The following is a 15258-nucleotide window of genomic DNA, read 5'->3' as shown; positions in this document are numbered from 1 at the left end:
TTGGCCATTTTCTTAGTTTTTGAACTCTTATTTCTGTGTGACTGTATTTAATTTTCCTAGTATAGCACTCCCTTTAGAACTTCTTGGAGATCTGGTCTGGTGTTGGTAAATCATTTCAAGTTTTGTTTATCTGGGAATATTCTTATCTTAAAAAAATAATAATAATATTCTTGTCTTTTCTTCCCATATGAAGGATAATCTTGCCAGGTACAATATTCTTGGTTGAAATTGCTTCTCCCTTAACACTTTGAATATAGTTTCCCCTTCTTTCCTTATTCGCATTGTTTCCGATGAGAGGTCTGCTGTCAGCCTGATGGGATATCTTTTGTATGTAACTTGATGTTTCTCTCTTGCCACTCTTAGTATCTTGTCTTTGTCTATGGTTTTGGTCAATATGGCTATAATGTATCCTGGAGAATATATTCTTGGGTTGATTCTATTGGGGGTCCTTTGTATTTCTTGGGACTGGATCATTGAATGTCTCTCTAGGTTTGGAAAGTTTTCTTCCAAGATTTTATGAAATAAATCATCAATGCCCTTATGAGTCTCTTTGCTTTCTGGGATACCATTTATCCAGATGTTTGGACATTTGATGATATCTGGTATTTCTTGTATAGTATTCTCATTTTTTGGGCAATTTTCTCAGTTTTAATGGTGGACTTTTCTAGGCCAGCGATTCTATCTTCTACATCTGAGATTTGATTTTTGGTATGATCTAGTCTACTTTTAATACTTTCAAAGGAAGTTTTGATTTCCTGTATTATAGCCTTCATCTCTAACAGGTCCATTTGATTCCTTTATATAGTGTGAATTTCTTCTTTTAGATCTTGCAAGAATTTCCTCACCTCCTGGAACTTGTCAGTTCCTTTCTCCTGCCTCTTCTGCAGTGCCTTGTCTCTCTTCTCTTTGATCTCTGTAAGCTTTGTCACTATGAAAATTCTAAATTCTTTATTTGACATTTCCATGAGTTTCATCTTACCGTCTGAGGCTGAAGAGGAGTTATTCCTTTCCCTTGGAGGAGAGGTATTTTCTTGTTTTCCTGTATTTCTTGTGACCCTGTGGTGATTTCTAGTCATCTGTTGCATTTCTTCCTAATTCCTGAAGTTCAATCTGAGTGTTCAGAGACATGCAGGAGGAGGTAATCTGCAGTCTCTCTTCTGTTCTGTTTTCACTCTTTGTGCTTCAGAATCAGTGGGAATAGAAGAATATTCTGACCCTAATCATATTCAGATGTTTAGATCCTGTTCACTTAGACCTGTCTAGACCCTTAGTGTGTAGGGGCTGAGCAGTCAATGAGTAAAGATAAAGGAAAAGGAAAAGAATTAGAGAAAATGAAGCAAGAAGGAAATATATATATATGTGTGTGTGTGTATATGAAAGAGAAGTAAGAAAAAAGAGAATAAAAAACTTTAAATTTTAATTTTAAAAAATTGGAAACCATGCCCTGCACACACAGCTGAAGTTCAAGATCCATGTGGGGATGGGCCTTGATTTGTGTCTTTCCTAAATAGGATGGGGAGAGGCACCCATAAGCACAATAAAGAAGGGGCTTGAAAGCCCAGAATACTTCACCTTAAAAAAAAAATAAAAGAAATGGAGAGAAAGAGATTGGTAGCACTACCCACTAGAAATGAGTAAGGGAGAAGTCTCAGCAGAAAATCTTCATTTTAAATCTCTGAAAGCAATATTTCATAGCTGAACTTCAGGGGCCATGTGGGGGCTCTTCTGTTTTAAAATAAATATTTAAATTAAAATACTATTAAAATAGTTCATTTAATTTTGAAATATATAATTTACAAATAGTGTATATATTTGAGATGTGCAATATGATGATTTGACATGTGTAATGATATTAAAATCAAATTAATTAGCACATCTTAGTGCATGCTTTTTTTAAAGAATTATTTGTTTAATTCAATTAATTATTACTATTATTAAATTTGACCAGAGAGATAGAGGGTAAGCGAGAAAGCAAGCCATCAGATCTGGGATTTGAACCATAGTCAGGCATGTGGGAGTCAAGTGCCTTAACCACCCTGCCATCTGCCACCCCGGGTATGTTTTGAATTAATCTAGTTAATTTAAAATAAGTCCATAGACTGCTACATGAATTTATTTTTAGTTTTTAAATTGTGGTAAAATGCATATAATATAAAAATTATCATCTTAATAATTTTTAAGTGTATAGTTTGGTGGCATTAAGTACCTTCACATTGCTGTGCAACCATCATAACTATCTCCAGAACTCTTTTCATCTTACCAAACTGGAACTCCGTATCCATTAATCTGTGCTTTTAGATCACACTTAAAATATATTCAGCCATTTCTCTAATTTTGTACATTATAGCTGCTCTTAGTTATCTTATTGTCATGATACACAATGCTATAATAAATACTTACATCATTTTATGTATTATTGCTCCCATTTCTACTAACTAGGTTCTCAGAAATTGGGACTCCACTATTAAATGTATGTATATTATTAAATGCTAATATAAATTGTCAGACTTGTTTCACAATGCCTTAGCAATTTACTTATTTTGCCAACAACATGAAAAATTAGAGGAAAAGGTCATTCTCTAGCAAAATAAGAATTATGAGTTTGATTCAAAGAAAAAGTGGGAGAACAATTGCCACAGAATGTGTTACAGAATTACACATATGCTATGAAAAACAACAACAACAACAAATGAAATAGGTACAGGTGATTTTATATTTGAGTACTATTATATAATCTTTTTCTTTTTTTGGAGAGGTTTTCGCTATAGGGCGTGTGCGCTCGCCAGACAGAGAGAGAGAGAGAGACATAGAGACAGAAAGCGAGAAATCACCCCCCGGGGGGATGGTCATGCCGCAATCCATTCTCCTCCATTCTCCTCTCGGGATCTTGGGCACGCACGCACACGTGCCCGGCGTGAGTTTTAAGCCACCGGGTCTGGGATGCAAACCGCAGTTGACTACGTGGGAGTCCAGTGACATAGCCATTACGCTAACTGCTGGTTCCCTATTATATAATCTTAATATGCATAGGGCCAATGCTATCCTAATCATAAAAGTGAATATACAATCATAAAATTTCCCTGAATTTGTTTTATGAAATTTTATCTGAAAGAGAAATCTTATAAGCCCAGGTCATCTTTTAAAACCAGACTGAATTTATATACTGATGATCAGTTTATTTGCAGGTAGAATTTGGATATGTAGTGACTCAGTTGTGTGTATGTGGGTCAGTGGAAGTGGGGATAGACAGATTGCAAGAACAAGGTTATGAGTTACTTATTAAGGATTTAGAAGAGGATACTGATGAGAATATAATTAAATACTGCTGACTTAAATACAACAAAACCAAATATACAAAATACTAGCCACTATATCTTAACTTTTTTCCTTCCTTTTGTAATGTCTGTTCATAAATATAAACATGGAAAACAGAAGGGTGGGGCAGTGGTAATGCAGCACTCCAGAAGACTGAACTACATGGGAAGGTTTTGAGTTCCTGTCTGAAGGCCTCTGTGAACACATTGGATGTGCATGACCATGATCCCAGGGCTTACAGATGCTGGGGGTAGATAGCAGCATGGAAATTCTCTTGAAGGTGACTGTTTCTTTCTCTGTCTGTCTTTCTCTCTCTCTTTTGCTTATGAAAGAAAAAAAATAATACTATAGGAAAAAAATAACTTGGAGAACAACTCCCTGCAAATAAAGAATATTTTTTAAAAATGTAAGCAGATTACTTAGGAAGTTTGTTTTTATTTCCTAACATAGAAGTGCAGATGCAAAATAATACATTATTGTTTAATACATATCAATGGAGGATCATAGGGTTGGTTTCTCTTAAAATATTCTATGTTCCCAAGTCCTTGTCTTCTAGCAGTGAACATACTAAGTACTCAGGCAGTATCTGTGAAAACTGGCAGGACTTCTCTTGTATACTTCTCAGACATGGATGTTAATCCACATAAAGTTAACAGGAACCATATGCCCATTTTGTTCTGAAATTAATTACTATTTTCATGCTTTATTATATTTGGCAGTAGTTATATTAATTGGAAATTACACTTACATATTAAAATATTTTTGTTTTCCAATTGATCTTTGATTTCCTTTTTCCAATATAGTCACATATCACACAATGACATTTCAGTGAATGAAGGATTGAATATATGATGAAGGTGGTGATAGGCTTCACCATGTGGCCTAGTTAATGTAATAGGATATACTATGTAGGTTTGTGTAGGTACACTCTATGATGTTTGCAAAATGATGAAATTGCCTCACAATTCATTTCTTAGACTGTGTCCTCATTTTTATGTGACACATAACCATATTTTAGATACACTATTAAAGATAAGATTCTTTCCATATATTCCTTTTTAGGAGATGGGATAGGGTAGTGAAAATATTTTACCTATATAAAATGTTATAAATGTTTCTATTATTATTTTGATAAAATTATACTTCACTTCCTTACTTTGTTCTTTAAAATAAATTCCTGTGCAATACCAGATAGCCTAAATGGCAATATTAGATTTTGACAATGTAAAAATTTGCAGAAACACCAAGGTTTAAAATAAAATGATCTGAGAGAAAATACATGTTATAATTGGTTTAACTTTCCTCCATAAAGAATCATCAGTAACATCTTTTGATCTATACTATAATAAAAATAATTATTCACTGACTTGTACAATACCTAAAATCTAGGATATTCACATTAGAAATGCAGTTTTTTAGTATATTTAAATTAAAGTAGAAGAAATACATCTTTTACAAAAATTCAATGGATATTGGGACCATAAGATTGTTACTGTTGACTAAATTATCTTGATTATGGCTCCATTTTTTCCCTCTAATTTCTTTTTGTATTCTGTTTAAGTGTTAATTCTAGACTTTGGTTGCTGAAACAATCTTGAAACTGCTTTAGTATTAAGACTAAAAAGCATTCATTAGTAATGAGGGGACATATCTCTTGGTTAATTTATTTACCTATTTGTGGCTCCCATAATATTGAAATGACCTTTAGAATGTTTGGATACATTATTCATCAATTTTTAAGTGAGCTCTCTGTTTCAATTTGACTGCTAGGCAATTTGTGTTTGCTTTAACCTGTCCCCCTCCCTGAATGGATTTATTTTTCTTCACATAACTATTCAAGAACTTATCCAATTTTCATGACGGTTGATATATAATGGTATCAAGGTACATTTTAAGATCTATTTGTGGTTTACAATTTACATATTTAGAATATATTTATTGAAGTTCTCCTCTGTGTCAGGCAACATATTTGGCATGGAGGATATACTGTTGAACAAGACAAACATAGCCTCTATTATACATAACAGTTCTTACATTCTAGAGGGATGAATATTGTACACAAATGAAAATACATACATTGATTCTTTTTTATGACAAGTACTATATAGGAAATAAACTGGATTCTGTGATAATGATTAATAATGGAGTCCAGACTAGGACAACCTGTCTTGAAATAAAAGGAAACTTAATGGACATTCTCAACTAGGTATACATTTTAGAAAATTATGAAAGATTTAAATAAAATTTATGTTTATAGATATAACAAGAAATTATTACACTGAAAAAGCTCTATAGGTCCCAGGTCTTCAGCTTCCCAGAATAGCAATTGAGTGAGAAAGGATGTGGTCATCTTGAAAACTATGTATGCTCAGAACTTATTATGTTCTCAATATTACTGATTTGCCTTGGAAAATATGGGTCAAGCATTAAATGTAGTACCACTACAAGACTTAACAAATTCTTGAAGGATTACACAGAAGGTTAAGGAAAATAATAATCATGTGAATAATTGCCTCAAATTAATAAGAATAAAAAATGTATAAAGTAGCTTTATTATGTCCAGTTATTCATATGCACAAATACTGTTTTTGAAAATTAGTTCTATATATGTTATTTATGAACCTCAAGTAGATTCAACTTCTAATTATTGCATGTTGTTTTCGTATTGTCTCTCTCTCTTTGGTCATGCTAAAGTAGCAGTTCCTGATTTAGGAACAAATCTTAAAACAAAGGTTTAAAAACAAAGGTGCTAGGGACTAGTAGATGTCATAATGTTTACATCGCTGAGCTCCCATGTAGTTTACCACAGTTCAAGTCCTGGATCCGGTGGCTTAAAACTCATGTCAGGTGCATGTGTGTGCATGCCTAACATACTGAGAGGAGAATGGAGGAGAAGGTATTGTGGCATGGCCATCCTCCCTAGGGGGTGATTTCTAACTTTCTGTTTTCTGTCTCTCTGGAGAGTGCACATGCCCTATAGTAAAAATATCTCTTAAAAAAGGTGCTAAATATATTTCTTTGCATCACTGAACTATTTGTATCTGTTCTAACTACCTTAGCATCACTACATTTGGAAAAATAAGTAGAGATGTAAAAAAATGTATAACAAAACAAACCACGAAACCTTTAGAATAAAAAATTTACTCACTTTGAACTTATTCTTTCTACATAGGAAATATGAAAAAGTTCTGAAAATAAAGTTGTATACATCACTTACTACTCATGCATTTCCCATGTCTTGATGTATTTCCTTCTCTCTGCCTTTGGAAACCCATTCTCAAAGCCTAGCTTAATTGGATTTTTTTTATGAAGGCCTGCTCCCTTTATGGCATATTTAAATGTCTTTCCCCCTTTTTCCCCCCACTATTTTCCAACCTATTTTATCATTTGATCATGTTCCTTTTTATATATCATGTACTTATTTTGGGTTCTTAACCTTCTTTTGTGAAAGTACAAGATCCTGGGAAATGGGCCAGCTGCATGGTGCAGCAGTAATGCACAGCTTAAGAGAAGCCAAGTTCTGCGTGTTGATCACAGTTTGAGTCCCTGATCTGGTTGGTCTGACAAACTTCAAGTATTCATTTGAGTGCTGAGGATCCACTGGGCTGAAGGAGTGAAGGAAGAGTGCTCATGAATGAGGTCCTTGTGGAGGGTGCTCATCTCCCTGTCTCTCTTGCTGTTGTCCACTCTCAGGGGGCATTCATGCTATCATTTTTTAAAGAGTCTGTTAAATGACTTCTAAATTTTTTGTTGTTGTTCTTTGAAAAACATTTTACTTTTGTATTTTCTCAAGACAACCTCAAAGATTAATGTCTAAATTAAACTCAGCTGTTGAAAAATTTTAAAGATATAATCAGAAAAGTAATTCAACATGTCCCCATTGCTTTTAACTCCAGTGATGAAATTCTAATTTGTAACAAACTTGGGAAAGAGCAACAACACTCTTGAGTTTTCATACCTCTTTATGTATGGCTTCCAGGTTACATTTCAAATGTGATTCCTTTTTTTAATTTTTTATTTCATTTTCTTTTATGCATTCAATCACATTATTTAGCTTCAAAGTGAATGTTTTAACAGGTGAATACTTCTCCCTAGTCCAGTTGATAAAACTATAAAATATCTTCAACAGGTAATACCACACTTTTGTGTCCCATTTATGCTTTACCTCCCTATTTTTCTTCTAAATTTTATACTGTAAGAAAGAATCATTTTTGTCTGGGATCTGTTCATTTTAATTGAATTGAAATGATCTATTTATGCAATGAATTGAATTGAGAGGCTTTAAGCAGAGTCAACATTTAGAGTGTATGTCTTTCTCATACAGTCAAGGCAGGCAAGCTTGCCACTGGACTCGGATTTGGTTTCATTATAGGTTTGACATTTAAGGCATTTGTGATTCCAGTACTTGTTAACTATTATTCCTTTAGTGTGCATTTTTTTTCCCTAGTTCTTGCCATAGTAAAAGAACAGGAAGTCAGAATCAGCGAGAGGTGTGGTGATTAAGGTGCTGGACTCCCACATGGTCGACCACGGTTCAAGTCCCAGACCTGGCAGCTTGAAAGTCACACCAGGCATGTGTGTGTGTGCCCAAAATCCCAGGAGGAGAATAGAAGAGAAGAGGCACTGGCAAGTGGCATGGTGTATAAGGGCTCTGGACTCCCACATAGCCTACCGTGGTTTGAGTCCTGGACCTGGCAGCTTGCCTTCTCACTTTTCCCTTCTCTCTCTCTCTCTTGTGTGTGCATGTGTTATCTCCCTCTCAAATTAAAATAAATACAAGAATATATAAAGTTAGATAAAATAATTCTTTAAAGAAAAAGAATAGAGGAAAAGGGGTTGCAGGGTGGTCATCTTCACTGAAGGGTGATTTCTTACTGTCTCTCTGTCTTTGTTGGTTGAGCACACTCACCTATGGCAAAAAAAAAAAAAAAAAAAAAAAAAAACACAAAAAAAACGAAGAGGAAGTCTAATTTTCTTTAGATCCCAAAGAAAGTATTCTTTTGCCAGATATTTTATTTAAAAAAAATAATCAATTGTTTTGCTGCCAGGAGTGTGGTGAAACCAGAGCTCTGGAACCCTCCACCCAGGCTACGGGGCCCCCAACTTTTATGTTCCCTGAGGACCTTTCAGGAGGAACATTGATGTGCATTCATCAAAACATCCATCAGTATTTGTTGGAATACCAGAGTTAGTTTTATGCCTGGAAAATAATGAGGTGCTCAATAAATGTTTACTGAGTGACAGACCAGTGATGATCAGGTCCTGGGGAGTTTGGTGAGGAAGAGTAAATGGAGCTGTTTTTAAAGGTCAGAGCAAATTAGACCAACAGAGACTCCAGGGCAGAAAAATAGAATTCACCTAGGACCAGTAGGTGGCGTGGTGGTTAAGGGCACTGGACTCCCACATGGCTGATTGTAGTTCGAGTCCCAGACCTGGTGGCTTGCTATCTCATGCCCCTCCCCCTCTTTTTTTCTTTCTCTCACTCTGACCAAATTTAAGTAAATAAATAAGTAAAGTTAAATAAAATAATTCTTAAAAAAAAAAGAAAAATAGACTTCACCTATTGATGAGAACAGTGGCCAAATCTTATCATAAGAGACAGACATTGGGAGTCTGTTTCTGAACTACAGACCCCAGCCAAGGCAACATTTCTTTAATGTCTGAGATCAGTATGTCGAAGCTCCCCCAGGCCCAGTTCCTGAAAGTGAAGCTGGCTTCGTGAGGGTGAAGGAGGAGGGCCTGGCCTGGGAGCCCACTGACTGCCCATGAGACAGCAGCACCCATACATGGGTGCCTCCAATGCTTCAGCTACCCTGAGGCTCCAGCCCAATAAGGCACTTCTCAGGCTCAGCAGCTAATGGCTGCAAACAGAGACTTACAGTAAGGAGCAGATCCTAGAGCTGCTGGTTCTGGGGCAGTTCCTAAGCATCCTGCCTGGGGAGTTTCTGGCATGGCTGCAGAATACTGAGGCAGTGGTGATAGTGCTGGAGGATCTACATTGGGATATGGAAACACCAGAGGATAGGCTCTGTCTATATTTAGGGCTCTGTCTATATTTAGGGACTGTCTATATTTAGGTGACTGAATGTCTGGAGCCCTCTGTGGAGTGTCAGAGCCTCCAGATTGCCTGGAATAGTCACCCTGGAGTGTGAACCTCCACAGCACGCCTCAGAAAATCCCCCAGAATGCAAATGTGTCTACTTCCCAGGAACCAGCCCTTCGAAAAAACGAAAGTCTCAGAAACCAGGCAGCAGGGCCTCAATTTAACACAACCAGACCCCAGATGGTAAAGAGCAGGAGTGGTGGCCTCTGAGTCCAGCTCAGAGGAACCTCTGTGGGAACTCAGCATGGAAGACATCACCAACCAAGCTGAAGAAGTTGCGACTTCAGATAGATCACTTAGTGTACAGCAAGAAACTTCTGAAGAAATTGAGCAACGTGAGGAGGCCTCAGGAATACCCAGCAGAAACTGTATACCATAGATCCCTAAGAGTGCTCCTTAAGGAGAGTTGCACATTTGAACACTCGGAAGGATTGTTTTTTGAGAAGCTCTTTCCTCTTTTGAAGGGGAGTTGAACAGAGATGCAGGGAGTTGGAAAAAGATACCAGTCACTTTTGGGGCTGATTTCATGCTCGTTAAAAAACATCCGAGTTGGGACCAGCAGTTAGTGTAATGGCTATGTTGCTAAACTCCCATGTAGTCAACTATGGTTCGAGTCCCGGACCCAGTGGCTTAAATTCACACTGGGTGTGTGTGCGTGCATGCCCAAGATCCCGAGAGGAGAATGGAGGAGAAGAGATTGTGGCGTGGCCACACACCTGGGGGGTGATTTCTTGCCTTCTGTCTCTCTGTCTCTCTATCTTTCCGGCGAGCACACATGCCCTATAGCAAAAACCTCTAAAAAAAATTAAAAAAAAAAAAGAAAAAACACCTGAGTTCAGTGAGCTTGCAGAGCTCTAGTAGCACTCAGAACGTGCTTCCTCCATCTTGGAGTTTATAATATGCAATGAGAATAATCAAAGAGCACTTTCTCCTCCTTGGAGCTCACTGTGTGCAGAGTTGAGCTGAGCAGATCCAAGGTTGATCAGAGCCAAGGCCACTAGGACTGAGGCTGAGCAGGGCTAGCCAGCTAAGCAGGGCAGATGTTCCCTTTCTCTTAAGATGGCTGCAGACAAGACTAGCTCATTGACAAAAACAGTCAGACACATGCATATGTGTTACATGTAGTGGATAAAACAGCAAAGTTGTAATTATGTAACAAGTGCACAAGTACAGTACAACTAATAATGTAAGTTATTATGCTAAACATAATAAGGCTCACTTCCTATCTTATCAAAGATAGATATCATGTCACTATCCTATCTTATCCAAAGGCCACCCTGTGGCCTTTGAACATGATAAGAAAGGAAGTGACTAAGCCATCCTGATCCCATTTTCTCTATAGATCTCCATCCACATGATTTGTGGGTGTGGATGTACATCTCATCTTTGGAATATTCTACAGGAGATGTTAACCTGAAAAGGGAGGGAAAACCAAAGGAAAAACAAAGTTCAAGCAAGTGAACTGCTCCAAGGTCTCATGTTTTCTGGCATCTTAGATGTGGAGGAAGATCATGAGCCTGAGACCTAGCCTGCTCAAAAGAAGCTAAAGGTGTTAATTGTACCAAAGAAAAACGTTGACCAAAAGAGACATTAAACTCAACTTCCCAAGCTGGTCAGTACTGGGTTCTGGACTTTTGAATCTCAAGATTCAAAGGTTGAACCCAGTAGAGTTCTTTGAATTATTTTTTGATGATGATTCAGTTTGATTGTCAATGAGACCAGTAATTATGCTTCTGAAAAAAATGTCAGCTTGGACATCATGGTGAGGAAATGAGGTGTGTTTGATGTCCTGCTTTTGAGTGGATTTATAAGGCATCCCAGAAAGGGAATGTATTGGGAAATCTCTGATGCCAATCAGAACCTGGTTAGAGATGCAATTAGAAGGGAGAGATTTGACTGGATTTTCTCATACCTACATTTTGCAGGTTATTAACCACTTAGATAAAAAAGATAACATTACAAAATTGAGGCCTCTCATGGAGCAGATGAATAAAAACTTTCTCTGGTATGCTCTTCTAGAAGATTTTTGTTAAAATTCATTTTGTATGCTGTAATGATATACAGTGAATTAATGTAAAATAAAAAAATAATAAATAGATATGTCAATGTGTAAATACTTTGCTAGTGACCAGTTCCTGAATAGGAAGCCAATTAAGATTGGATATAAATTTGGTGTGGTACAATCACACAGGGTTATTTGGTTTGGTTTGAATCCTATCAAGAAGAACCAGTTATGTAGGTAGATAAGGATCTTGACCTTGGGTTAGATGGAAATCTAATGGATGAACTTTGCAAACATCTTTTAGAGGGAGGTCAATATCCCTGTAACCTGTGTTTCAATAGCTTTTTTACAAGTGTCGAATTGGTGTCGGCCTTAAGGAAGAACGAAGTGAGAGTAACAGGAACAATTCATGATAATAGGGCTGAAAAATGTCCACATATGAACTTATAAAAAAAATGAAGAGGGGCTATTTCAAGTTCTGAGTATAAGAAAATGATGTTATAATTTTGTGATGTTGGCGAGATGATGGCATTATCAGTCTGTGCTCCAATGCTGTGGGCATAGAACCAGTTGATGAGATAAGTTATTGTTTTGCCAAGACGAGATCTCACAGATAAATTAACAATCCGTAGTGAAATTGTATGATGAATGCAAAGAAGAAATAGCTAAAATGGTTCAGGTTATTTTCAAATGTAGAGAGGGTAAGATGCAAGAAATGGTACTCAATTTTGGTGAGCTACATTATTGATATAGTCATGAACAATGCATGGCAACTACACAGAGTTGTAACACAGGTACCTCTTTAGACCTGTTGGATTTTTGGAGATAGGTTGCACATTTCTACTTGGAACACAATGCTAATCTGTCCTATTAAGACAGATAAAACAGACACAATGCTAACAGAAACAGATATAACTACACATTAGATTGCATTCTTCTAAGGGAAATCTGATGTTTTTAATGAATTTACTAAGTAATTAAGTGATTAATATTTTAAAAGTCAGACATTTATATTAGTTTCAAAGACTGTTATAACCAGTAATGTTAAAGTTATCTGTGAAAATGTTGAATTCCACTGGTACATTTCTCTGTCTATTTTTGTATCAGATGTGAGAAATCATTTATTTGTTGAATTATTTTGTACACTTAAAGATTAAATTCCTGCCTCTTGTAAAAAAAAATCCAGGATCATTACATTATAAAGCCTAAATGTATACTCGTGTTGAAGAAATATTTACCTTAAGGAAAAATTATTTTCAACTCCAAGTACTTTAACTTCATCTAAGTATGTTTATTGTAAATTCATCTTTTTGTTTGCTAGAAGCTATTGGCATACAACTCTGAACTTGAAAATTTACACTGTGAGCTAAACATATTGCTTTCTATTATGTGTTACAACTTCACACCAGGAGCCTTTAGGTCTAGAAAACGGAGATTGCTTCCAAAACAAATTGAACTTCAAAATTTAATAGTGGCTTATGGTCAGTCTTTGAGGACTAAGAGGGAAAAGGAGACAAACCAGTTTTAGCCACAATTTCTACTCTTAACAGACACACTTTTTGGGTTAAAAATATGTAGCTATTGGTGCCACTTTTTTCTTTCTGGAAAGCAAATACACACCCATTTCTCTTTGTAATTAGAGATTGTGATTAAATTAATATTAATAGAAATTATATGTGAAAAATTAAAAATTGAGTTGTATTACTTTGATTTTATCAACTCCTAAAATGTACTCTAATATCGAATGGTAGCTATATCCTAAATAGGCTTTTAATTTTTTATGTGCTTTTAAGAAATATTTTTGTGTTCTTTTAGGGAAATTAAAGAGCAGGGAAAGTTGATTTGGGTGGCCAACTAAAAATTATATTACCCCACCATCATGAAATAAATCACAGCTTTCCCAAAACTTGTCTTTATTATCCTCCTAACATTCAGGGACTCACCAAAAACTTGAATCTTTCCACTATGTTGAAACTTGATGCTTTGGCAATTCACGATGGCCCAAGATAACAGCTCATTACCTTGATGAAATTTTAAAAATATTAAGACTATTTTGAAAGCAGTTTTAGGCATTCAGTAAAATTTAGTATCAAGTGTATAGAGTACTTACATACACTAGCCTAGAGCAAATCCAGCCTTCCCTGCATCAATGTCCTGCACCAGTGTGCAACAATATTGACACACATTATTAACTAAAGTCCGTAAGTTTAGATTGGGATTCACTCTTTGCATTCATTCTGGAGTTTTGACAAATATATATGCCATGTATACATCATTATAGTATCATATAAAACCACTTTCTTTCTCCTCAAATCTCCTGAGCTACACCTATTCATCCTTTTTTCCCCTGGAATCACTGATTACCACCAATTTTAGTGTTTCCATAGTTTGGCTCTTTCCAGAATGTCATACAATTGGAATATGACAGTATGTAGCCCTTTCAGATGGGCTTTTTTTTTTTTTTTGAGAGGTTTTTGCTAGAGGGCACGTGTACTTTCCAGAAAGACAGAGAGAGACAGAGAGGCAGAAAGTGAGAAATCACCCCCCAGGGAGGATGGCCACGCTCTTCTCCTCCGTTCTCCTCTCGGGATCTTGGGCTTGCATGCACACACGCCCGGCGTGAGTTCCAAGCCACCGGGTCCAGGACGCGAACCACAGTCAACTACATGGGAGTCCAGCGACATAGCCATTACGCTAACTGCTGGTCCCCCAGATTGGCTTTTTTCACTTAGTAATAGACATTTAAAGTCTGCACAATATTTTCCTGGTTTGATAGGTAATTTTGTTTTAGATCTATGAAATGTACTAAAGGAATTGACTCATACAGTTATGGAGAAATACAAGGCCCATAGTATAACTAATTGCAATACATAGAACCAGGAAAGCCAGTGGTGTAATTGAGTCGAGATTCAAAGGACTGAGAAACAGGGGAGATGGATGATGTTAAAACTCCCAGTTCAAAGCTGAAGACCTAAGAACTGAGAGGCAGAGGAGGAGTGTTAGCAATAGACTTCTGGAATCCAAATATCTGAAAACCAAAGTTCTAATATTTGAGAGCAGGAGAAGATGAATGCTTCAGTTTGAGAAAAGAGAGAGAGAGAGAAATGACCTTTTCGCCACCTTTTTGTTCTATTCAGGTTTTCCACTGATCAGAAGATGTCTGCTCACTTTGGTGAGGGCAGATCTTCTTCACTCAGTCTGATAATTCAAATGCTAATTTTTTCCAGAAATACCCTCACAGACACTCTTAAAAATAATGTTTTGCCAACTATTTGGGTATCCCTGAACCTAATCAGGTTGATACCTAAAATTACTACACAATCTTCCAAAGTTGCCCATTTTGCATTCCCACCAGCAATGAAAGAGAGCTACTATGTTTTCACATTCTCACCATCATTTAGTACTGTCAGTGTTCTGAATATTTGCCATCATAATAGATATGTAGTGGTATCTCTTTTTTGTTGTTGTTGTTTGTTTTTTAGAGATTTATACTATAGGATGTGTGCACTTTCTGGAGAGAAAGAGAGAGACAGAAAGCAAGAAATCATCCCACAGGCAGGATGGCCATGCCGCAATCCCTTCTCCTCCATTCTCCTCTTGGGATTTTGGACATGCACACACATATGCCTGGCATGAATTTCAAGGACTCAAACCACAGTTGGCCATGTGGGAGTCCAGCGCCTTCACCACTGTGCTTCCTACTGGCCCCTCTGTTGTTTTAATTTGAAATTTTCTGATGACATATGATGTGGTACACATTTATATGCTTATTTGACATCTATTTATCTTCTTTTTTGAGGTTTGTGGTCTTTAACCATTTAATCACTATATATCTTCA

General features: G+C 36.5%; 1 pseudogene; it reads left to right on the top strand.

Moving 5' to 3' along the window:
- LOC102491483 (piggyBac transposable element-derived protein 1-like) overlaps positions 1-12294 on the top strand; it is a 20735-nt pseudogene extending 8441 nt beyond the window's left edge.
- Positions 12295-15258: the final 2964 nt, after the last annotated feature.

This window comes from Tupaia chinensis, unplaced genomic scaffold, assembly GCF_000334495.1.
Source record: "Tupaia chinensis unplaced genomic scaffold, TupChi_1.0 Scaffold000005_2, whole genome shotgun sequence".
NCBI classification, from domain to species: Eukaryota; Metazoa; Chordata; class Mammalia; order Scandentia; family Tupaiidae; genus Tupaia; species Tupaia belangeri.
This window is presented reverse-complemented; position numbering and strand designations above follow the sequence as displayed.